Raw genomic sequence first — 17,849 nt, forward strand, 5'->3', positions numbered from 1 at the left:
ATAATTATTGCTGCATGGAATAAAAAAATTCTAACTTCCTTTGCTTAGCAGTTTGTTACTCTAGAAGGCTCCAGAAATTTTATTCTTGAAATTGCTAACACATTTCATTTTGACGATGTCACTCCATGTTAAGAACCATCATGCTTTGTAAGACGGGGTACGTAAATAAAAATGTCACCTGTTTATTTAAAGTCAACAGTTATTTCAAGTATTCCAACTGAAAATTAATAGTGGAGACTTATCTCAATTGTGCTTTATTTGGTGTGAAATGGGTATCTGTGAGTGTTCATTAATAAAATGGAGTAAAGCAAAAAAATGGCCATTATCCCATACATTGTTTCAAAATGAAGATGTTTCAGTTTTTAAATTGTTCAAAATAGGGTTTTTCCTGAAAATATCTTATTTTGATGAACTAGCATGAACTGAGGGTAGGTGAGTGAATACACGTGAACAAGAGGATTTCAAAGTAGGCATTTTCAATTGTCTAGTAAAAATACAATTTTTATGTTTGTTTTCCTTTGTTTTTGTTTTATAGTTTATTGAAAAACTGAGCATTCAGGTGGTACAATAAATAAACCTTAGAAATGTTTTATTTCTATGTATATATTGCAGTATGTACTGAATTTAAATCCTGTATAAAGACATGAATCTATAGCTAGAGCCTCAAAATAGGTAGAAAAATGCAAAATATTGAGCATCATTAACAGTTATACACATTGTATCTCTATTCTCAGTACTTATGAAGCACAATGTAATGATAAAATTTTATCTGAGTAAGAACATCTTAATGAACTATAGGCATGGAAATATTCCTTTGAGTTAGATCAATGACCCATATAACATTTTTAAAAATTTTATTTTTTGGACTCTAAAAACACATTTATTTATTCATTTGTTATAAAGAGAGAAATATGACAAAGGTGTCTGTCCCTTGACCCCTTACCCTCTTGCTCCATTTCTTCCTCAGTCCCAGAATAACACCCTGGCTGGCTGGGCCTGACAGACCTCTCGGGTGAGGTCAGCAACACTGAGTGACGTGTCCTCAATGAATTTGTTGTAGAAGGTCTCCTCACACCAAGAGGTCCCCTTGTCTACTTATGTCACTGTGTTGATAGCCACACCCTCATGACCAAAATGTTCACCATGACTGAGGCTGTGGATACAGGTTTCACTGTTGGTGGGAAAGTCAGGGTTAATGACTGAGCAACCTGCTGCACATCGGTGGCTCTGGACCATGTCAAGAAGGGTGACAACTTCAACATACGATGGGAAGATAGGAGGATGTAGGCATCTATGTAGGCAAAGGTCAAAAGGAAACATCCTCTTACTCACAGACCTTGGGCATGCCAGATTTTATCCCAAGTTGCTAGGTTTCTGGGGGGATGGGTAGGAGGAACACTAGTTGGCTCTCTTGAGAGGGGATTACCTTGGAAGAACATTCTATTTATTTATTTATTTATTTTAAATATTTTATGTATTTTTAGAGAGAGAAAGAGGGAAGGAAACATCAATATGTGATTGCCCCTCACACAACCCCTACTGGGGACTTGGCCTGCAACCCAGGCATGTGCCCTGACTGGGAACTGAGTCACCAACCTTTTGGTTTGCAGGCCAGCACTGAGCCACACCAGCCAGGGTGGAAGAACATACTATTTAGTATCTATGAGTGATTTGTGTAAAAGGGCAGTAATGTCCTTTGCGTGGGCATAATTGGAAAGTCACTACCATAATGTTTGATTATGATCTTACGTACTATCTTATATAATTTTATAAACTCTTAGCAGTTGCATCTTTCTTCTGTAAGTATTGCTAACCTACTGAATAACTTAGTCACAGGACTTAAGCAGGAGCCAGGGTCTCTAACTGATGTTTCATCACTTATATTTTGTGTTACTTGTATTTGGTTTATGTATTTGTAAAAGCTTCTTTAAATTCTTGTGTATACATATGTAGTAAGGTTCCCAGCCAGGGAAGCGGGGGAGGAGGGCAGCATGATCATTTATTATATATATGATGCTCATTTGATTTTAAAAAAACCTGTATCAATTATTGGGAAGAAGTGCAGCTTTATCTGGTATTGAAATATAAGGTCCAATTTGATCTGTTGGTCCCTAGGGAGGACACATTGTGCTCTAGTGGGTTGGCTCATCAACAAATTCCTTAAAATAATGTAAATTTAATTTTCTCTTTCATGTTATGCTTAAAGGTCACTTTCAAAAATATTTTTATTAAAATTCTGAAGAATATATAATTCATTCATCCTTGTTTAAAATTTTTTTATCAAGATAAAATTTACATGCCATAGAATTTGCCTTCATTATTATTTAGGTAGTATAAAGTTTACTCTTGAATAAATCCTGACTATCAAAAAGTTATGTATTTGGTACACGTAACTTAGGCCATATATTGTGTGCATATGCATTTGTACATGACTAGTGTTAAGCTATAATGGTTAAGCTTGTCACGACCTTGCATCTTTGCACCCGATATATGTAACATTATTTAAGAAAAGAGTTCGTGTCTCTCAGATCAGCTACGGCCTCCATAGGGTGAAGGACCCACGGGAGTTTCTGGTTCTTGGCCTGTGTTCAGTAATTTTGTTTAATGAGAGAATGAATGGATGAGAATAATTTGTTCTTTCTGAAAAAGACCTTTAGAGGAAATTTCATTTTATTCATTGAGTTTACGTTTATTAGTATACACTATTTAGAAATTTTATTTATTTTTTTGTTGTATAGGTCCATTTCTTTGCCTATTTTTAGTTGTGATGGGCACTATGTCATTATTCTTTGTGTTCAGAATCAAGGCTTTAGAGTGAAAAAACAATGAAGGCTTTGGAGCTAAACATTGCTGGGAGTGAATAGCTTAGCCACATTTTCAATATGGATTATTGGGTACATTATTTAAACTCAGTGCCATCTCTTTTTTTGTAAAATGGGTATGAAATAGTACCCACCATAGAATAGTTGGGAGCATTGAGCAAAACAATGTGCAAAAATCACTTAGCTGGCACATATGAAATGCTTAATAAAACAAGTTTTATTGTAGTTGATATTCAGATAGTTGGTTTTCCCTTCAGGGTAAGCTTAGTTTCTTTAACCTGATCAGTTGATGATTCAGTCATTCTCCTTTCAGTTAGCTAAGAAATGTTAAAGCCTAGTGAAAATGTGTGGTAGATTAATAAGATCATCTGGTTAATAAAGTCATCTAGTTACTAGGTTAAATTTTGCCTTATAGTATTAAGTGTGGGCATTTCTTTTTTTACTTTGAACTTTCATTATATTTACCCAGTTATTTAGCTTAGTGAAATAAGTTCTCAACAGAAATGTTGCTGCTGAAATTTAAGATGATTGATCCTAAAGATGTTACCGTTTTTGTAGATGTGGTCAGAATGAAGTCTATTTGAGGTTAAGTTCATTTTGTGATTATGTACAGAATTTCAGCAAATAAAATTTTATTTACAGCCTTTGACATCCCAGTGGTGCTAAATGAAGTGGATTATGCAAGACTGTAGGTTCGGTGCCCCGAGGGTCATTAAGTCCCAAAAATAAAAAGTGCTGCCATAGAGGTCGGAAGACCTGCGTTCTCATTAGGATTCCCTTGGTAATTAGTTTGTGACCTTGCACATGTCATTAACTTCACTTGGGTTCATTTTCCTCATCTTTCTCTGCCTTATCTTCCTCACAGAGCCATTCTGAGGGAGAAATGAAAAAATATTGCAGGGTGGTAAAACATGCGGAAACCTAAGATACTGGTTTTGTGTAAGGCAGTGCTCCCTGGTGTTATTTTTAAAGATGAGATTACAGCACAGGCTACGAGTGGTCGCCTACGAGTGCCTCTTTATTCCGAGTCAACTTTAGAAATATTCAGGAACTATTTTTAGTGATTTTTTAATACCTCCTCTTGAAAGATTCTTTACAAAGTCATCACATAATGACTTGTTATTTGTGTCTCATCCCATGTTTTTGACATCAGTTCAGATTTTAACAATGAACTTCATTTAGTTGAAGGCCCAGCTTGCATAAATGTCATACTTAGTAGAGCTGGGGAAACTTTTTGAAAACAGCAGACCATACCAGTGTTTGTCCTTTCAGTTTGTGAGTCCAAAAGACTTCTATTTCCTCAGCCATGTTGATATTTATGTGTGTTAACAAGATTTCTCCCGAACCCTCATGCCCTCCCTTACTGTTTCCTCTCCTGATAAGGACCTGGACTGGGGAATGTCTTGCAGCCTCTGTGTGGAGCTGGCCGCTCACTCAGCATTTCTTAGTGCTTAGTGTTCCACTGAGATCAAGTAGAAACGGATTGCTATGGACTAAATTGTGTCCCTCTGAAATTTGTATGTTAGACTCCTAACCCCTAGTGCCTTAGAATGTGATGTTACTTGGGGATAGGGCCTTTACAGAGGTACTGAAGAGTAAATGAAGTCATATGGGTGGGCCCCTGTGACTGGTGTCCTTACCAGAAGAGGAAGAGCCAGCAAGGATGCTGTGCAGAGGAAAGACCATGTGAGGACACAGCAAGAAGATGGCCATGTACAAGCCAAGGAGAGGCCTTTAGAGAAGCCAGACCTGCTGACCACTTGATCTTGGACTTCTGGCCTCTAGAACTAAGAGAATAAATGTCTGTTGTATAGGTCATCCAGTCTGTGGGATTTCGGTGTGGTAGCCTTGGCAAACTAATACATGGAGTCTCCCAGATTCTTCATCCATTAATGATTTTTAGTTGACTTAATTTTGACTTTCAGAAATTGAGCCCCATTCATATGCCTACTCACTGGAATGGCCAATTTTCCCTCTTTTTATGTATGGTGCTGTACAATTTAAAATGCTTGTACATGCATATCTCGTCCCATCCTTGCAAAAATCTGTTGAGATTAGCACAGTGAGTTCATGGATCCCATGTTTTTGAAGGCCACATTCAGAGTTCTTTTTCTGTTCCTTGGACCCAGGTAGACTGAGCCCTGAGAATGAGAAATGCATTTGACATGTGTGTGAGTGTGTGCATGTGTGCCCTTAAGTTGTTTTTAGTTCCTTCCTTTGCTCTTCTAGTAATTATGCAGCAAGTATTTTATTGTGGTAGTGGTGATACGTGTGGGGTTTTTCTCCTTATCTGTTGTGTGTGCATGCATGTGTGTATTGTGCAGCAGCATCCAAATACAGCTTGAATTGTGGATAGCAGGATGCATGAAACTTCTGGCTGGGAAAAAAATAATTGGGTGTCTACAGCTGTTACTTCTTATTTCAGTGAATGCCAGAATCTGCTTACAGTAGTTAAAGGATGAGACCTAAAATCTGTGCCTCTCGAAAAAATCCCCTGTAGTAGTCTTCAGCTTCCTAAGGTAGGCAATGGTTTATGAAGGTGGTGTGTTAGTATTTAGATAACTATTAAGCTAGCTCATTGTTCCTCAGACCTTTTGTGAATCCCTGTCTTGCACGTTTCCTAGCAACTGACTCATGTGGAGGATGCAGAAGGAAAGCCATCAGGGACCTGCTCTGCATTTCTCAAAAGCATCTGAGAAATGGTACCCAGACTACATTTTCTCTTCACAGTTTCTACTAAAAACTTGCCCTTTTGTTTATTAGCCTCTAAAAAGGATAATTGTAAAAGATAAGAATGAAAAATTGAGTAGTGAAGGTAAAACAAAGTCAAATTATTGGAAGTTTTTCTTTGTACTAATATTTTTAATAGGTATTATGTATATCTTGAAATAGTGGTTACTAGAATAAGAAGATGAAATTCTGTTTTGTATTTGAGAATTAAGACCTTTAGTACTATAAGGTCATTCTTCGTAGATGCACAAATACTTGTTCATTATTATAAAATATTAGATGCGGGGTTTTTGGGTTTTTTCCCCTTAAAGGAAAGGAGAGTGACGTACTGGAAATACAGGGTGGGGCAGAAGTAGGTTTACAACTGTGAGTATTCGAAATGCAGTTTATTCTTGTATTGTCTTTTACTAATTACTGTGTTTTTTTCTATGTGAACCACTATAAACCCACTTTTGCCCGTCCCTGTATACTAGAAATAAGTGTATGTGTAGGTAACTATATTTATACACATGCCTGTAAAATTTAAGCCTTTAGATTGGTAAATTTAAAAATGCTTTGTGAGCTAAATGATAAATTTTGTTACATTTAAGCAAAGAAAAATAGCAACACCCCACCCCCAATTTCTCTTTATGAGAAATTGATAGTAATTTGATGATGTCAGTTTTAGCATATTTAAATTAGAGACTGTGATTTTATATTTTTATATATTTGTATTCATTCCATCATATCACTTAATTTTGGTGGTCTAGAACATTAAATATAATGACCTTTACCTGTTAATAATTCTAAGACATATGTATTAGAAAATACTGGCTTTTTAGATGATAAGAATCTGAAGTGATGTCTCTTTCTTTCTTAACTGTCATGCTGCCGTTTGCTGAAATTGACCCTAGGAAAGAAGGTGAAAAGAAAATCACAGAGAGACACGGGCAGGTGGCAAGAGAGATTGTGAGGAAAATGCAAGGAAAGGTGAATCGTGGATTAAAAAGATGGCTAGGCTCAGTGAAAGGTGGGCTGTTGGGAATTAGCCAGCCTGCCACATCTTTCTCCCTACGATAATAAAAGTATTAATCTGTTATTTTCCTGTCCAGTATTGAGTGTGCTAAGGAGTCTAGTATTTACCAGGGGAAACTGGTGTTATTCATGGAATATCCAGAGTAAAAAAAGAATGTTACAAAACATAGCGTAATTGTGTGGGTCCTTGAGTGTGAGCTGAGAGCAGTTTTTCTCCTGTGTCAAGGACTAGATCAGGTCTTTCCTGAAAGCCACTCAGTGGGCCGGTGCCGATCCATTGAAGTTTTCCTTGACTTGCAGCCATCTTAGAAGTATTTTATATATGGTTCATTATATGGTCTTGAAGTTCACAGGATTCGGATATAAAAGTTTTTACTTTTTTTTCTGCTCACTGAGCCCAGCTGTGCTTTATAGAGAGCTCTTATTTCTCATAGGAAAGCAGAGTTCTCAAATTCTGTTCCCCAATTTTTCTATGTCTGTTTCACTTACAACTTCAGTTTCGTAGTCTGAGTTAAAGCTTTGTCCCTCATCATAGACGAGCTCAAAGTGGCATTGTTGCTCCTATGAATGATAGTTGTTCAGGCTGCTCCCCCCATTCTCCACTCCCACTACCGCCCTTACTCTCCAGTTCTCCTTCCTTCCTACTCAAGCAGACACAGGAGGCAGACCAGCAGGGATCGATACCTCGTATGTGCAGCGGGATGTTGGTCTCTCTCTTTCATGCCTGTGCCTTTTATTTTCATGAATGACTTTGTTGATTCCTTATCTATTGGCTTGGAATGTGAGAAGCACCAATCCCTTCTCATGTGGACACTCCCTTTAGAATATAAGCTACTTAATTGCCCCTTGGTCCACCACAACTTTGTATCCTATTCACAGCATCAGTACAGGGCAATAAAAAAAAATGTCCCACTCACCATGCTATTATTTTTTCACATGTGTGGTATAATGTTGCCTAATGTGCTTTCAGTGGAAGTACTGCTCCTTATACTAACATCATATTCTTACTACTTTTTTTTAGTATTTTCTTTATGAATTGGTGATAATAGATGGCAGTTGCTTCATTTTTGTTTCTGATGGAAAAATTAAAAGCTTCCAGCTCTTTAGAGCTCACATACCCTGTTTGGGTAAGCCCAAACATTCTCTAGGCATTCTTTTTCCCCTTACACATGAGATCTGAATAAGGTGTACCGCTATTATCTGAGTCTGATTTTTAAAGGAGACAGAAGCAGCCATTGCGGTGTGGATCACAGCTTTGTCCAAAACAGTGACCATCACTGAGCTACTACTGTATCTGGCTTGTCTGGCCTCTACCTCAGCAGTGAGAGCACTTGTGACCTTGTTTATTAGCAGTGCCTGGTGTATGGGGTGAGTGTGAGAGGGAACGTGGGCCTTAAGTTCACATAGCCTGTAAGGAAGCCATCATTGCTGGAGGGGACCTGAACCAGAGGAGAGAAGAAGGGTCCACCTGGTAGCTGACTGGACCCATGCAGAAGGCACTCTTGATAACTACCTCAATGCTTGGCAGGCAATGAGTGGCTGGAGTTCCTTCCTTAACCAGTGAAACATTATTTTGCAATGTTATAAACACAGAGCAAGCTTTTTGCATGATGCTAATAGCTGTTTATGAAATATATAACTAAATGAATGCATAAAGAAATGAATTTTGAGGGTGAGCAACAGAAAATACAACAGGGGAAGGAGGGATGCTGCAGTGATAAAAAATAGAGAAGACTTCGGCCTTGGTTCCTAGGTTTGTAAATGTAGCAAAATTGAGAAGAATTTTGAGTGTGCATGTGTGTGTGTGACTGGGGGAGGGGAGAGAGTGAGTGAGTGGAAATTTGAGAAGCACTGATATTTTTGCTTATACTAAAACTTTTATTTAGAGACAGTTCTCATTGCTTAAATTTTCTGAACTGTGACCATACGATGAATGCATTAAGTATGGATGCTGTCACATGGAAGTTTCCCAAGCAGAGCTGCCACTACTCACTTCTGTGAGTTGTTGTGTCCCTGCAACTGGGATTAGAAGAATCCCTTTGCTTTCTGTTGCGTTGTTTCTCCTAGCGCTGTGTCATTAGAGCAACCATTGCCCAGACTTTATGTCTCTCTAATGTGTGCTGAGATGCTGTTTGCAGAATATGGTAGAACCAGAAACGCAAGTGTGGACATAGTACTAGTTGTACTTTTGATAATGTTTAGGAGACAAATTCATAGGGGAAACTGCATTGTTAAAAGAGGTGCTGGAAGTTGAAGTCTTAACTCCCTGTGTAAAAAAATATTCATTTACTTATTTGAATTTCATTCATTTACTGAGCACTTATTGGCTACTGTATATGCTTGGCACTTACAAAGCCCTAAATATATGATGGGGAAGATAGATAAGTATCTGCTCTGTTAGAAGGAATTCACTTTCTAAGGGGAAGAAGATAAGGAGTAAGCAAGAAAATATGTATAATACAATTTTGGATAGTAAAAAGAGAGGTAATATTTGGGAAATATGACTCAGGAATGCACGGCCATAGGTGTCAGCAGAATAGATGCAACCTCTAAAGAACTCTGAAATCCTAGATGTTGAATATTATTTTCTTCTCCTTGGCTTCTTTTTTATATTCAGAGCTATAGTCCCATCGTGTAGGGAAAACTTTAGGAGAATAAAATTGAACTCTTGTGGCAAAAAAAAAAAAGAGGCAACAGGAAAATAGATTACTAGGAGCATGTTTACATTATTCAGGAGCCAAACGTATTTTACAGTAACTTCTCATCTGTAAAATTTCATGAGAACCATGGCAGTTTTCTTTTTGTTAATTCATACCTTCATCCTTTTCTGGATCCTGAAAATTAACTTCTTTCCTGGGGAGTCTCTCAGCTGGAAGTTAAGTGTATTGTTATATTTCAAGATTTCTGTGGAAAATGCTGTGCATATGGCAATGATATTTTTAGCCCTTTCTATGTCAGACAAGCTTGAGTCTTTTTTCAAGACCTACTTTCAGTGTCATCTGTTTTGTATAAATCCGTCCCTGACACTCCCCTTCGCCAGCAGAGCAGGATCTGGGTGCTGAAGATGGAGCAGTGAACAAAAGGAAGCCTTCACAGGATTTCCTTTCTAAGAGGAGAGGTGACCAAACATAGGAATGGCAAGTGGTGATAAAAGTTAATGAGCAGATAAGGAGTGATAGAAGATGAGGGCAAAGAGGTTGTACTTTTTTATAGGTTAGTCCAGGAAAGTCAGAAACATGGCGTGCGTTCAAAAGGCTAAAATAAGTGAGGAGAGTGAGCTGTGTAGATACCTGTTCCAGTGTGGAGTTTTAGGAGGTGAGGTGAGAAGAGCAGGTTTTATAGGGGCTATAGGGATGTAGACATTTATTCTGAATGAGAAGGAAAGCCCTTGGAGGGTTATGAGCAGGGGACTGACACAACCAACTTGGTTTTAGAAAAGCTTATTGTCACTGGTTTTCAGAAAAGACTGGTGTAAGTCAGTGGTGAAATCAGGTTTATTGAAACAGAGGCTATCGGAATACAGTAGTCCCTCCTTATTGCGGAGGATACATTCCAGGACTCCAGTGGATGCCTGAAACCGAGGGTAGTGCCAAACCCTGTACTGTGTATGCTATGTTTTTCCTATAATACATACTGACAATACAATTTAGTTTATAAATTATGCATAGTAAGAGATTAATAATGACAACTAAAAATAAAGTAGAACAATGATAATAGACTATTTGTAATGAAAGTTATGTGAATGTGTGCTCGTGTACTCACTCTGCCTCTCTGTGTGTCTCTCTCCTGTAATTTTTATATTTTTCAGCCCAAACCTACCCCTGAACTGTACTTGCAGTAAATGGCTTGGTGTCATGCATTTTAGGGTATCCCTTGCTGAAGTCTTTGTACAGGTTCAGTGCTTTCTGGTGTAACATACTGCTACCAGGTGGAACACAATTTCTGTTTGTGTCCTCTACCCACAAGTTTAATGCCTTCTCCATCTTAATTAAGCATTTTTCATGTGCTGTGGCCATAACTTTGTAGTTTGAAATTCAGTGGAAACCTAACAAGGATGTCTTTTCATTTCTTCACAATTTCACAGAGCGAAGATGGGTTCTTATTGTAGATCTCAGCAAAGTCAGCATATATTTCTTTTTCCTAGTTAGATACTGTTCACCTTTTCACAAAGGCAGCACTTTACAACTTCTTTTTGGGGTATAAAAATTGTCAACATCAATACTCTTGTGCTTTGGGGCAATCATTATTAAGTAAATAAGGGTTACTTGAACACAAGCACCGGAAAACTTAAACTACAGCAGTCAAGACGATTACCAGGGTGGCTGCTGAGTGACTCACAGCGGGGATTGTCTCCAGTGTGGAGACACTGGGCAAGGGGCTGATTCACATCTGGGTAAATGGAGTGAGGAGGCATGAGATTGCATCATGATACCCAGAATGACACACAATTAAAAACTTTTTAATAGTTTGTTTCTGGAATTTGATTGAATGTTTCTAGACTGAGGTTGACTGCAGGTCGGGCAAATGGAGTGAGAAGGCATGAGATTGCATCATGATACCCAGAATGACACACAATTAAAGACTTATTAATAGCTTATTTCTGGAATTTGATTGAATATTTTCAGACTGAGGTTGACTGCAGGTAACTGAAAACACATATTAAATGGAGGACTACTGTAATCCCTGAACAAGAGGCCAAGGCCTTGGTGATTGCCATGGGGAGGGGGTGAGAAGTAGTATAGCATACAGTTGACAGTATTTACTAATGTGCTGGAAATGGGGTGTAAGATGATTAGATGAACTAAGATGTCCTGTAGTTTTGGCTTACGTATCTTAAGGATGGGGTAATCATTAATTGAAAAAGACAGTGGAGGAAGGAAATTACTATTTTTATTGGTGGGGGGAGTTAAGTTTGCTTTGGACACAATTTGAGTAGCCTTTATTTTTAGATTATTATTTTTTTATTATAGTTCACATACAATATTATATTAATTTCAGGTATTTACCACAGTGATTAGATGTTATATAACTAAGCGATCATCCCCCAAAATCTCATACCCATCTATGCCATACATAGTTGTTACAACATTGTTGACTATATTCCCTATGCCTTACTTTAATCCCAATGACCATTCTTTAACTACCAATCTGTACATCTTAATCCCTTCATCTTTTATACCCAGCTCTTCAACCCCTGTCCTTTTTGGCAGCCATCAAAATGTTCTCTGTATCTATGAGTCTTGTTTCTTTTCTGCTTTTTCCTTTATTTTGTTGTTTAGATTCAATTGTCGATAGATATGCATTTATTAAGATTTTATTGTTCATATTTTTTATTCTTTTTAACATTTTGTGCAATACTGGTTTGGTGGTAATCAATTCCTTTAGCTTCTTCTTGTCTGGGAATGTCTTTATATGTCCTTCCATCTAAATAATAGCTTTGCTGGGTAGAGTAATCTTGGTTGTAGGTCCTTGCTTTTCATTATGTTCAGTATTTCTTGCCAGTCCTTCTGGCCTACAAAGTTTCTGTTGAGAAATCAGCTCTGACAGTCTTATGGGGGCTCCTTTGCATGTAACTAACTGCTTTTCTCTTGCTGCTTTTAAGATTCTCTTTGTTTTTAATCTTTGCCATTTTAATTATGATGTGTCTTGGTGTGGGCCTCTTGGGGTTCATTTTGTTTGAGACTCTGTACTTCTTGGACTTGTATGTCTATTTTCTTCACCCGCTTAGGGACGTTTTCTGTCATCATATTTTCAAATAGGTTTTCAATTTCTTGCTTTCTCTTTTGTACTTTTGGCACCCACATTATGAGAATGTTGGTATGCTTAAAGTTGTTCCAGGGGTCCCTTAAGCTCTCCTCTTTTTTGGGGGGAGGGGGTTCTTTTTTCTTTTTGCTGTTCTAATCGGGTGTTTTTTCCTTCCATGTATTCCAAATTATTGACTTGATTCTTGGCCTTATCTTTCTTACTGTTTATTTCCTGTAAATTATTCTTCATTTCATTTAGTGTATCCTTCATTTCTGACTGGTTCTTTTTTATGGTTTCTGTGTGTGTGTGTTTTTTATGCTGTTGAAGTTCAAAGTTCTTTGAACATCCTTACAACCATGTTCAGAACATACATAGTTTTGAACTATGTATGTCTTAGTTTGCTTGCCTCCATTTCATCTAGTCCTTTTTCTTGCTCTTTCACTCAGGACCTGTTTTTTTGTCTCCTTATTTTCACTACTTCCCTGTGTTTGTTTCCATATATTAGGCAGAGCTGTTCCATATCCTAGGCTTGGGTAGAGTGGCCTAATGTACTAGGTATCCTCTAAGGACCAAGCGGCACAGCCTCCCTGTTCATATGAGCTGGGCACTCCAGGTGCACTGCCACCACGACCGTCTCCTTCCATGTGGGCTCTGTACACCATCCTGTTGTAGTTGAGCCTTGATTGCTGTTGGCACATGAGTAGGATGGATTTATCCCCAGTTCATTCAGCTTTGAGGACTGCCTGGGACCACTGTGGAGGCTCAATGGAGTTTTGGTGCCCGAGTTCACTCCATGAGTGTGTCACTTGTCGAGGTGTTTGAGTAGTGCTTCGAAATGGTCTGAAACTGTCCACTGGGTGTGCTGGGTCTGGGGTCTCCAGGGAGGTTGGTGCAGGCCAAGGTCAGCTACTACTTTTGTTCTGCCAGAGTCCTACCTGCATGAGCTACAAAGTGATCTGCAGATTGCTGCTACTTGTGCTGGGCTTGGAGGTTCCCAGGAGAGGCCAAGCTGGGAACCAAGGATGGCTGCTGCTAGTGCTGGGCCTGGGGCCACCTATTGAGAGGTATGGGGTATGCTGAGATTAGATGCTACTTGTTTGAAAGATTTTAAGAAAGCCTGAAGCACGAATCAAGTCAGGTCTTCATATAGAAAAGCCACTGGAAGCAGCTTGGGTGGGCCTCAGCTTTATGGGTCAGGGTCTCAGGGAATCAGCAGGGTGGGGTGAACAGTCTTAGCTAGGTTGATGGACAGTCAGATATGGTGCCCACCTGCTGACTCTGTGGGGGAAAGGCTCATCAAAGGAACAATGGCCTCTGCCAGCACTTCTTTCTGGGAGAAAGCTGCCCCTCCAGCTCTCACACTGATGCCAGATGGTTCAGTTCTACCCTGTATGTTCCTGGTGCTTTTGAGTTGCTGTCCCAGCACGAGCTCAGGGAGCGAGTCCAAGTAAGTCTGAGTGTGGGCCTTTAAGACTCCAGAAGCCCTTCACTCACTCAGCCACAATCCTTCCTTGTTTTTACAGCCAAAAGTTGTGGATACTTCTCTTCCTGGCACTGGAATCTTGGACTTGGGGGCCTGCATGAGATCCCTGGCTTCTCAGGAGGGACCTCCACAGCTGAGATCTCTCTCCTGATTTTTCTCTGCAACATGTGGGTGTGGGATCCGCCCATTCTGGTCTCTGCTCCTCCCACCAGTCTGCACGTGGTTCTTTGTTTGTTTGTTTTTCCTTTACTACCCTTAGTTGTAGTGCTTGGGTTCAATTAGATTTCAGGTGGTTCGGAATGAAAGTTGATCTGTAGTTTAGTTGTAATTTTGATGTGGTTGTGGGAGGAGGCGAATACTGCATTTACCTGCATTGCCATCTTGACTGGAAACCTAGATGCCTTAGACATCCAAGTGTAGAAATTGAGCAGAGAAGATGAGCAAATTTTTGGCTCAGTAATTATGAATGGGAATCAAGGATGTATACATTATATTTGAGACCATGTTGTTTATACATGTCTCTGTCATAACATTTATTTAATTACTTTGTCATTGTTTGTTCCCATATCTGTCTTTCTAGGTTAACATACCTGAGGGTACAGACTGCATCTTATTTGGCATTTAAAAAATTGTTTTTAATTTATTGATCTGAAAGAGAGAGACTGATTTTGATTTGTTGCTCCACTTATTGATTCATTCATTGATTAGTTCTTATGTGTGCCCTGACTGGAGATGGAACCTGCAACCTTGGCATATTGGGACGACACTCTAATCCAGGGGTCCCCCAACCCCAGGCTGCGCACTCATACCAGTCCATGGCCTGTTAGGAACTGGGCTGCGCAGCAAGAGGTGAGCAGAGGTGAGTGAGCAAAGCTTTGCTTGCATCACCATCTAAGCTCTGATGCAGCAGAGCAAGGGAGGCTTTGCTTGCATGACCACCTGAGCTCCACCTCCTGTCTTCCCCCCAACTTCCACCCCATATGTGGAAGAATTGTCTTCCACGAAAATGGTCTCTGATGCCAAAAAGTTTAGGGGACCACTGCTAACCAACTGAGCTACCCAGCCAAGGCTTATTTGACATTTAACATTTTGTTCATGGTAGCCTGGCCATGGTGTGAAGCTGTAGGTTTATGTTTTCTTTGTGTCTGAGAGCAACTGGATTTTACTTAGTGTTTTACAGGGAAGGCCATTTTTCTTAACATAACAAGTTACAGTTTAAAAGCAGCTAAAGGGGGAAATCATTTTGTTAAAATTACAGTTTACGGGTCAAAGCTTGAGATTTTATTCTCTCTAGGTATTTAACTTGCTCTCAATTGCAGTTACTCTTTTGTTCAAAGAAATGCATGCCCTTGAGCTGCCCACTGAGTACACACATAATCCAGGCATAAGCGACAGCTTTAACCAAGATAAATTCCCTGAAAAAAATAAAAGTCATACCTATAGCCTATTGACAAGCACCATCGATGTCCCTAAGGCTTATGCTCTTTGAAATTGGTCAGCTTGATCAGTGTCACCCAAAGTGTGGCCCACAGTCTCTAAGTGCCCCTCCCTCTTTTGATCAGCTGCTTGTTAAATATAGCAATTGAGATAAGTATGTAGAACGCAGGTGGCAAACACAAGGCCTGCCGGCCAAATTGGGCCCTCCACCTTGTTGTATCTGGCCCGGCACCTTGTTTCTACCTGGGGGCAGCACCGAGCTCCTTGCCCCTAGTTAAGGAGTAGTTATATTTGTACAGTCCTAAAATTACATTCGGCCCTTTGAAGGCAATCTCGAGGCTGATGTGGCCCCCGGTGAAAATGAGTTCGACACCCCTGTCTTAGCACCTTTTATGTCAACAGTCAGAGTAATTTTATGTCCATTGACTCTAATAGGCAGGTGCTTGTACTTGTATGTCTGTTTTTAAATTTTGTTTTTCTAGTAATTCATTTTATTTTATTTAACAAAATGTGAATCTGCAAAAATGGAAATTTAAAACACTGGGTTCTTCACAAATAGTTTGAGAAGCTGTGTATGTATTGGTTCATTATATTAAAAGGCACTTCATTATTTGGGGGCTCAGCTGAGTCAGTCATTCTCACTGGAGTGGGGTAGATGAAAATCCTGCTAACAGGCATGATCAGTATCAACAGAAAAATGTGTGTATTTTGAAAAAAAATTATTTCTCTCATGTCATGAATTACTGATGAGGGTATGATACCATGTCATGAAAAGAGGTAAAGTACCCCCTGCTACACAGAACGTGAAAGATTTAAGAATTTAAGTGTTTGTTGGTCAAGTTGCCTATAATCTCCAGTCTGACATTTTGGGGAGCAGATTTATCAGGTATGTGGCTGCTGCTGGGCATAAATATTTCCCGTCAGCATCCAAACTTGAGGTATGTCTTCACATGTCTGGATGTTGTTTTACGGTTTCCTAAAAGCAGTCTCTGGGCTACAGCACAACTGTGCACCACATATTGACCTTGTGTCTTAGCTTCTAGATGTGTTTGCAGCTTTCATTTATTGTTCTTGACACTTCAAAAGGAAGTTATCAGGAGACACACTGATTCAATAATCACTTCGGTCAGTTCTTTAATACTTCTCTTAACTGTTACTACCTCCCTCAAATAATTTTATTTCATTTTTAAATTATTTTATTTATTAAATAAGCAACAGTTTTACGCCTCACTATATGCAAGTAAGGGCTAACCTGGTGATTTCTAAGATAGGAAATGAGCAGATGTGAGGAGCAGAAGTAAAGGGAAGCTCTGGGGATTCCATCAAACCATCTGACACTGAGAAACGAACAGCAGAATGAGCGATGCGCACAATAAAGCACGGGGGGAGACGAGGCAGCGGCAACTGTGGTTTCCTGTAGACTGTGAGTTTGGAAATTGTTTCCCGTTTTTTATCGTTTAGAACTTTAGTATCAATATTATCAATAGTAAGTACATATTATTGTAAATATTAACCATATGTTATTAACCATATATTATTATAAATATTGTTTACATTTGCCCTCCCCCAAACATGTAAATAACCTAACTGTAGGTCAGAGAAGAATGTTAATGGATTTGGTATTCTAGTTTTGATGTTCTTGCTTTTTGAGGAGCTAAAAAATTTTTTGTCAAACTCTTTCTTCTTCATGATTTCACCAGTGGCCTCCCATGTAGATTGCTCCTTCCATCTTTTATAAAGATATGTGACAACAAATCTCTGCCAGTTAGTGAGTATGTGAAAAGCTATTTTTCTAAGAGCTGTTTGTTTCATTACTTACAAAACCATAAAGATGTTGCCAAGTAATAATCCAAATTTTTAGTCATCAAGGTACATTAGCCACTTAAAAAAAACTGAAAGGAACTATTGGCTACATTTTATGAGACATTATTAAAGAAATGACTTTGACTAAGAAATAATCACTTAAAAAATAATGGGATGTGCCCTGGCTGGTGTGGCTCAGTTGATTGGGCATCGCTCTGAGAAGTGAATGGGTCGCCGGTAGGATACCCCGTCAGAGCACATACCTGGGTTGTGGTTTCAGTCCCTAGTCAGGGCATCTATGAGAGGCAACTGATCAATGTTTCTCTCTCACATTGATGTTTCTCTCTCTCCTTCTCCCTCCCTTCCCCTCTCTCTAGAAATAAGTAAATAAAATCTTTTTAAAAATGGGATATAACTGGATGTTAATAATAACAGAATTTCTGTATTGAACCTCCATAATTAATGGTAGTAATGATTTTCTGTAATTTACTTTATGTATATTGCATAGCATATTGATCCTAGTTTCAGTACCAGAAATTTGTATTTAAATTGGGTAGAAACAAAAGTTAAGTCAAAAAATTATCCAATATCCTTTCCCTTTATTCTATACCTTGGTTATAAAAGATTTACATTTATTATTGTTCTGTTATCTTATTTTATAAACAGTTAATTAAAGAGAGACTGTGACTCTGAACGTATCTTAACCAACCAAAAGAATTTACCTATTCTCTCATTGCAGAAGATGGACTATATTTTCCTGACACTCCATTTGTTGCTCACAAAAGTTTTATTTTCTTAGAATTATCTTGAGAGGC

The 17,849-nt window shown here is 38.8% G+C and overlaps 1 protein-coding gene and 1 non-coding gene across 2 annotated transcripts in view; one reads left to right on the forward strand and one right to left on the reverse strand.

The window, feature by feature from the left end:
• Nucleotides 1-17,849, forward strand: part of SLC2A13 (solute carrier family 2 member 13) — a 288,415-nt gene that overhangs the window by 99,968 nt on the left and 170,598 nt on the right. The window lies entirely within an intron of this gene.
• LOC123813135 lies at nucleotides 1,280-1,433 on the reverse strand. Its single transcript, XR_006784651.1, has one exon. It is a non-coding gene; the product is annotated as a small nucleolar RNA SNORA67 (small nucleolar RNA).

The sequence above is a fragment of the Phyllostomus hastatus genome, unplaced genomic scaffold (genome assembly GCF_019186645.2).
Source record: "Phyllostomus hastatus isolate PE091 unplaced genomic scaffold, TTU_PhHast_1.1 phas_scaffold_93, whole genome shotgun sequence".
NCBI lineage: Eukaryota > Metazoa > Chordata > Mammalia > Chiroptera > Phyllostomidae > Phyllostomus > Phyllostomus hastatus.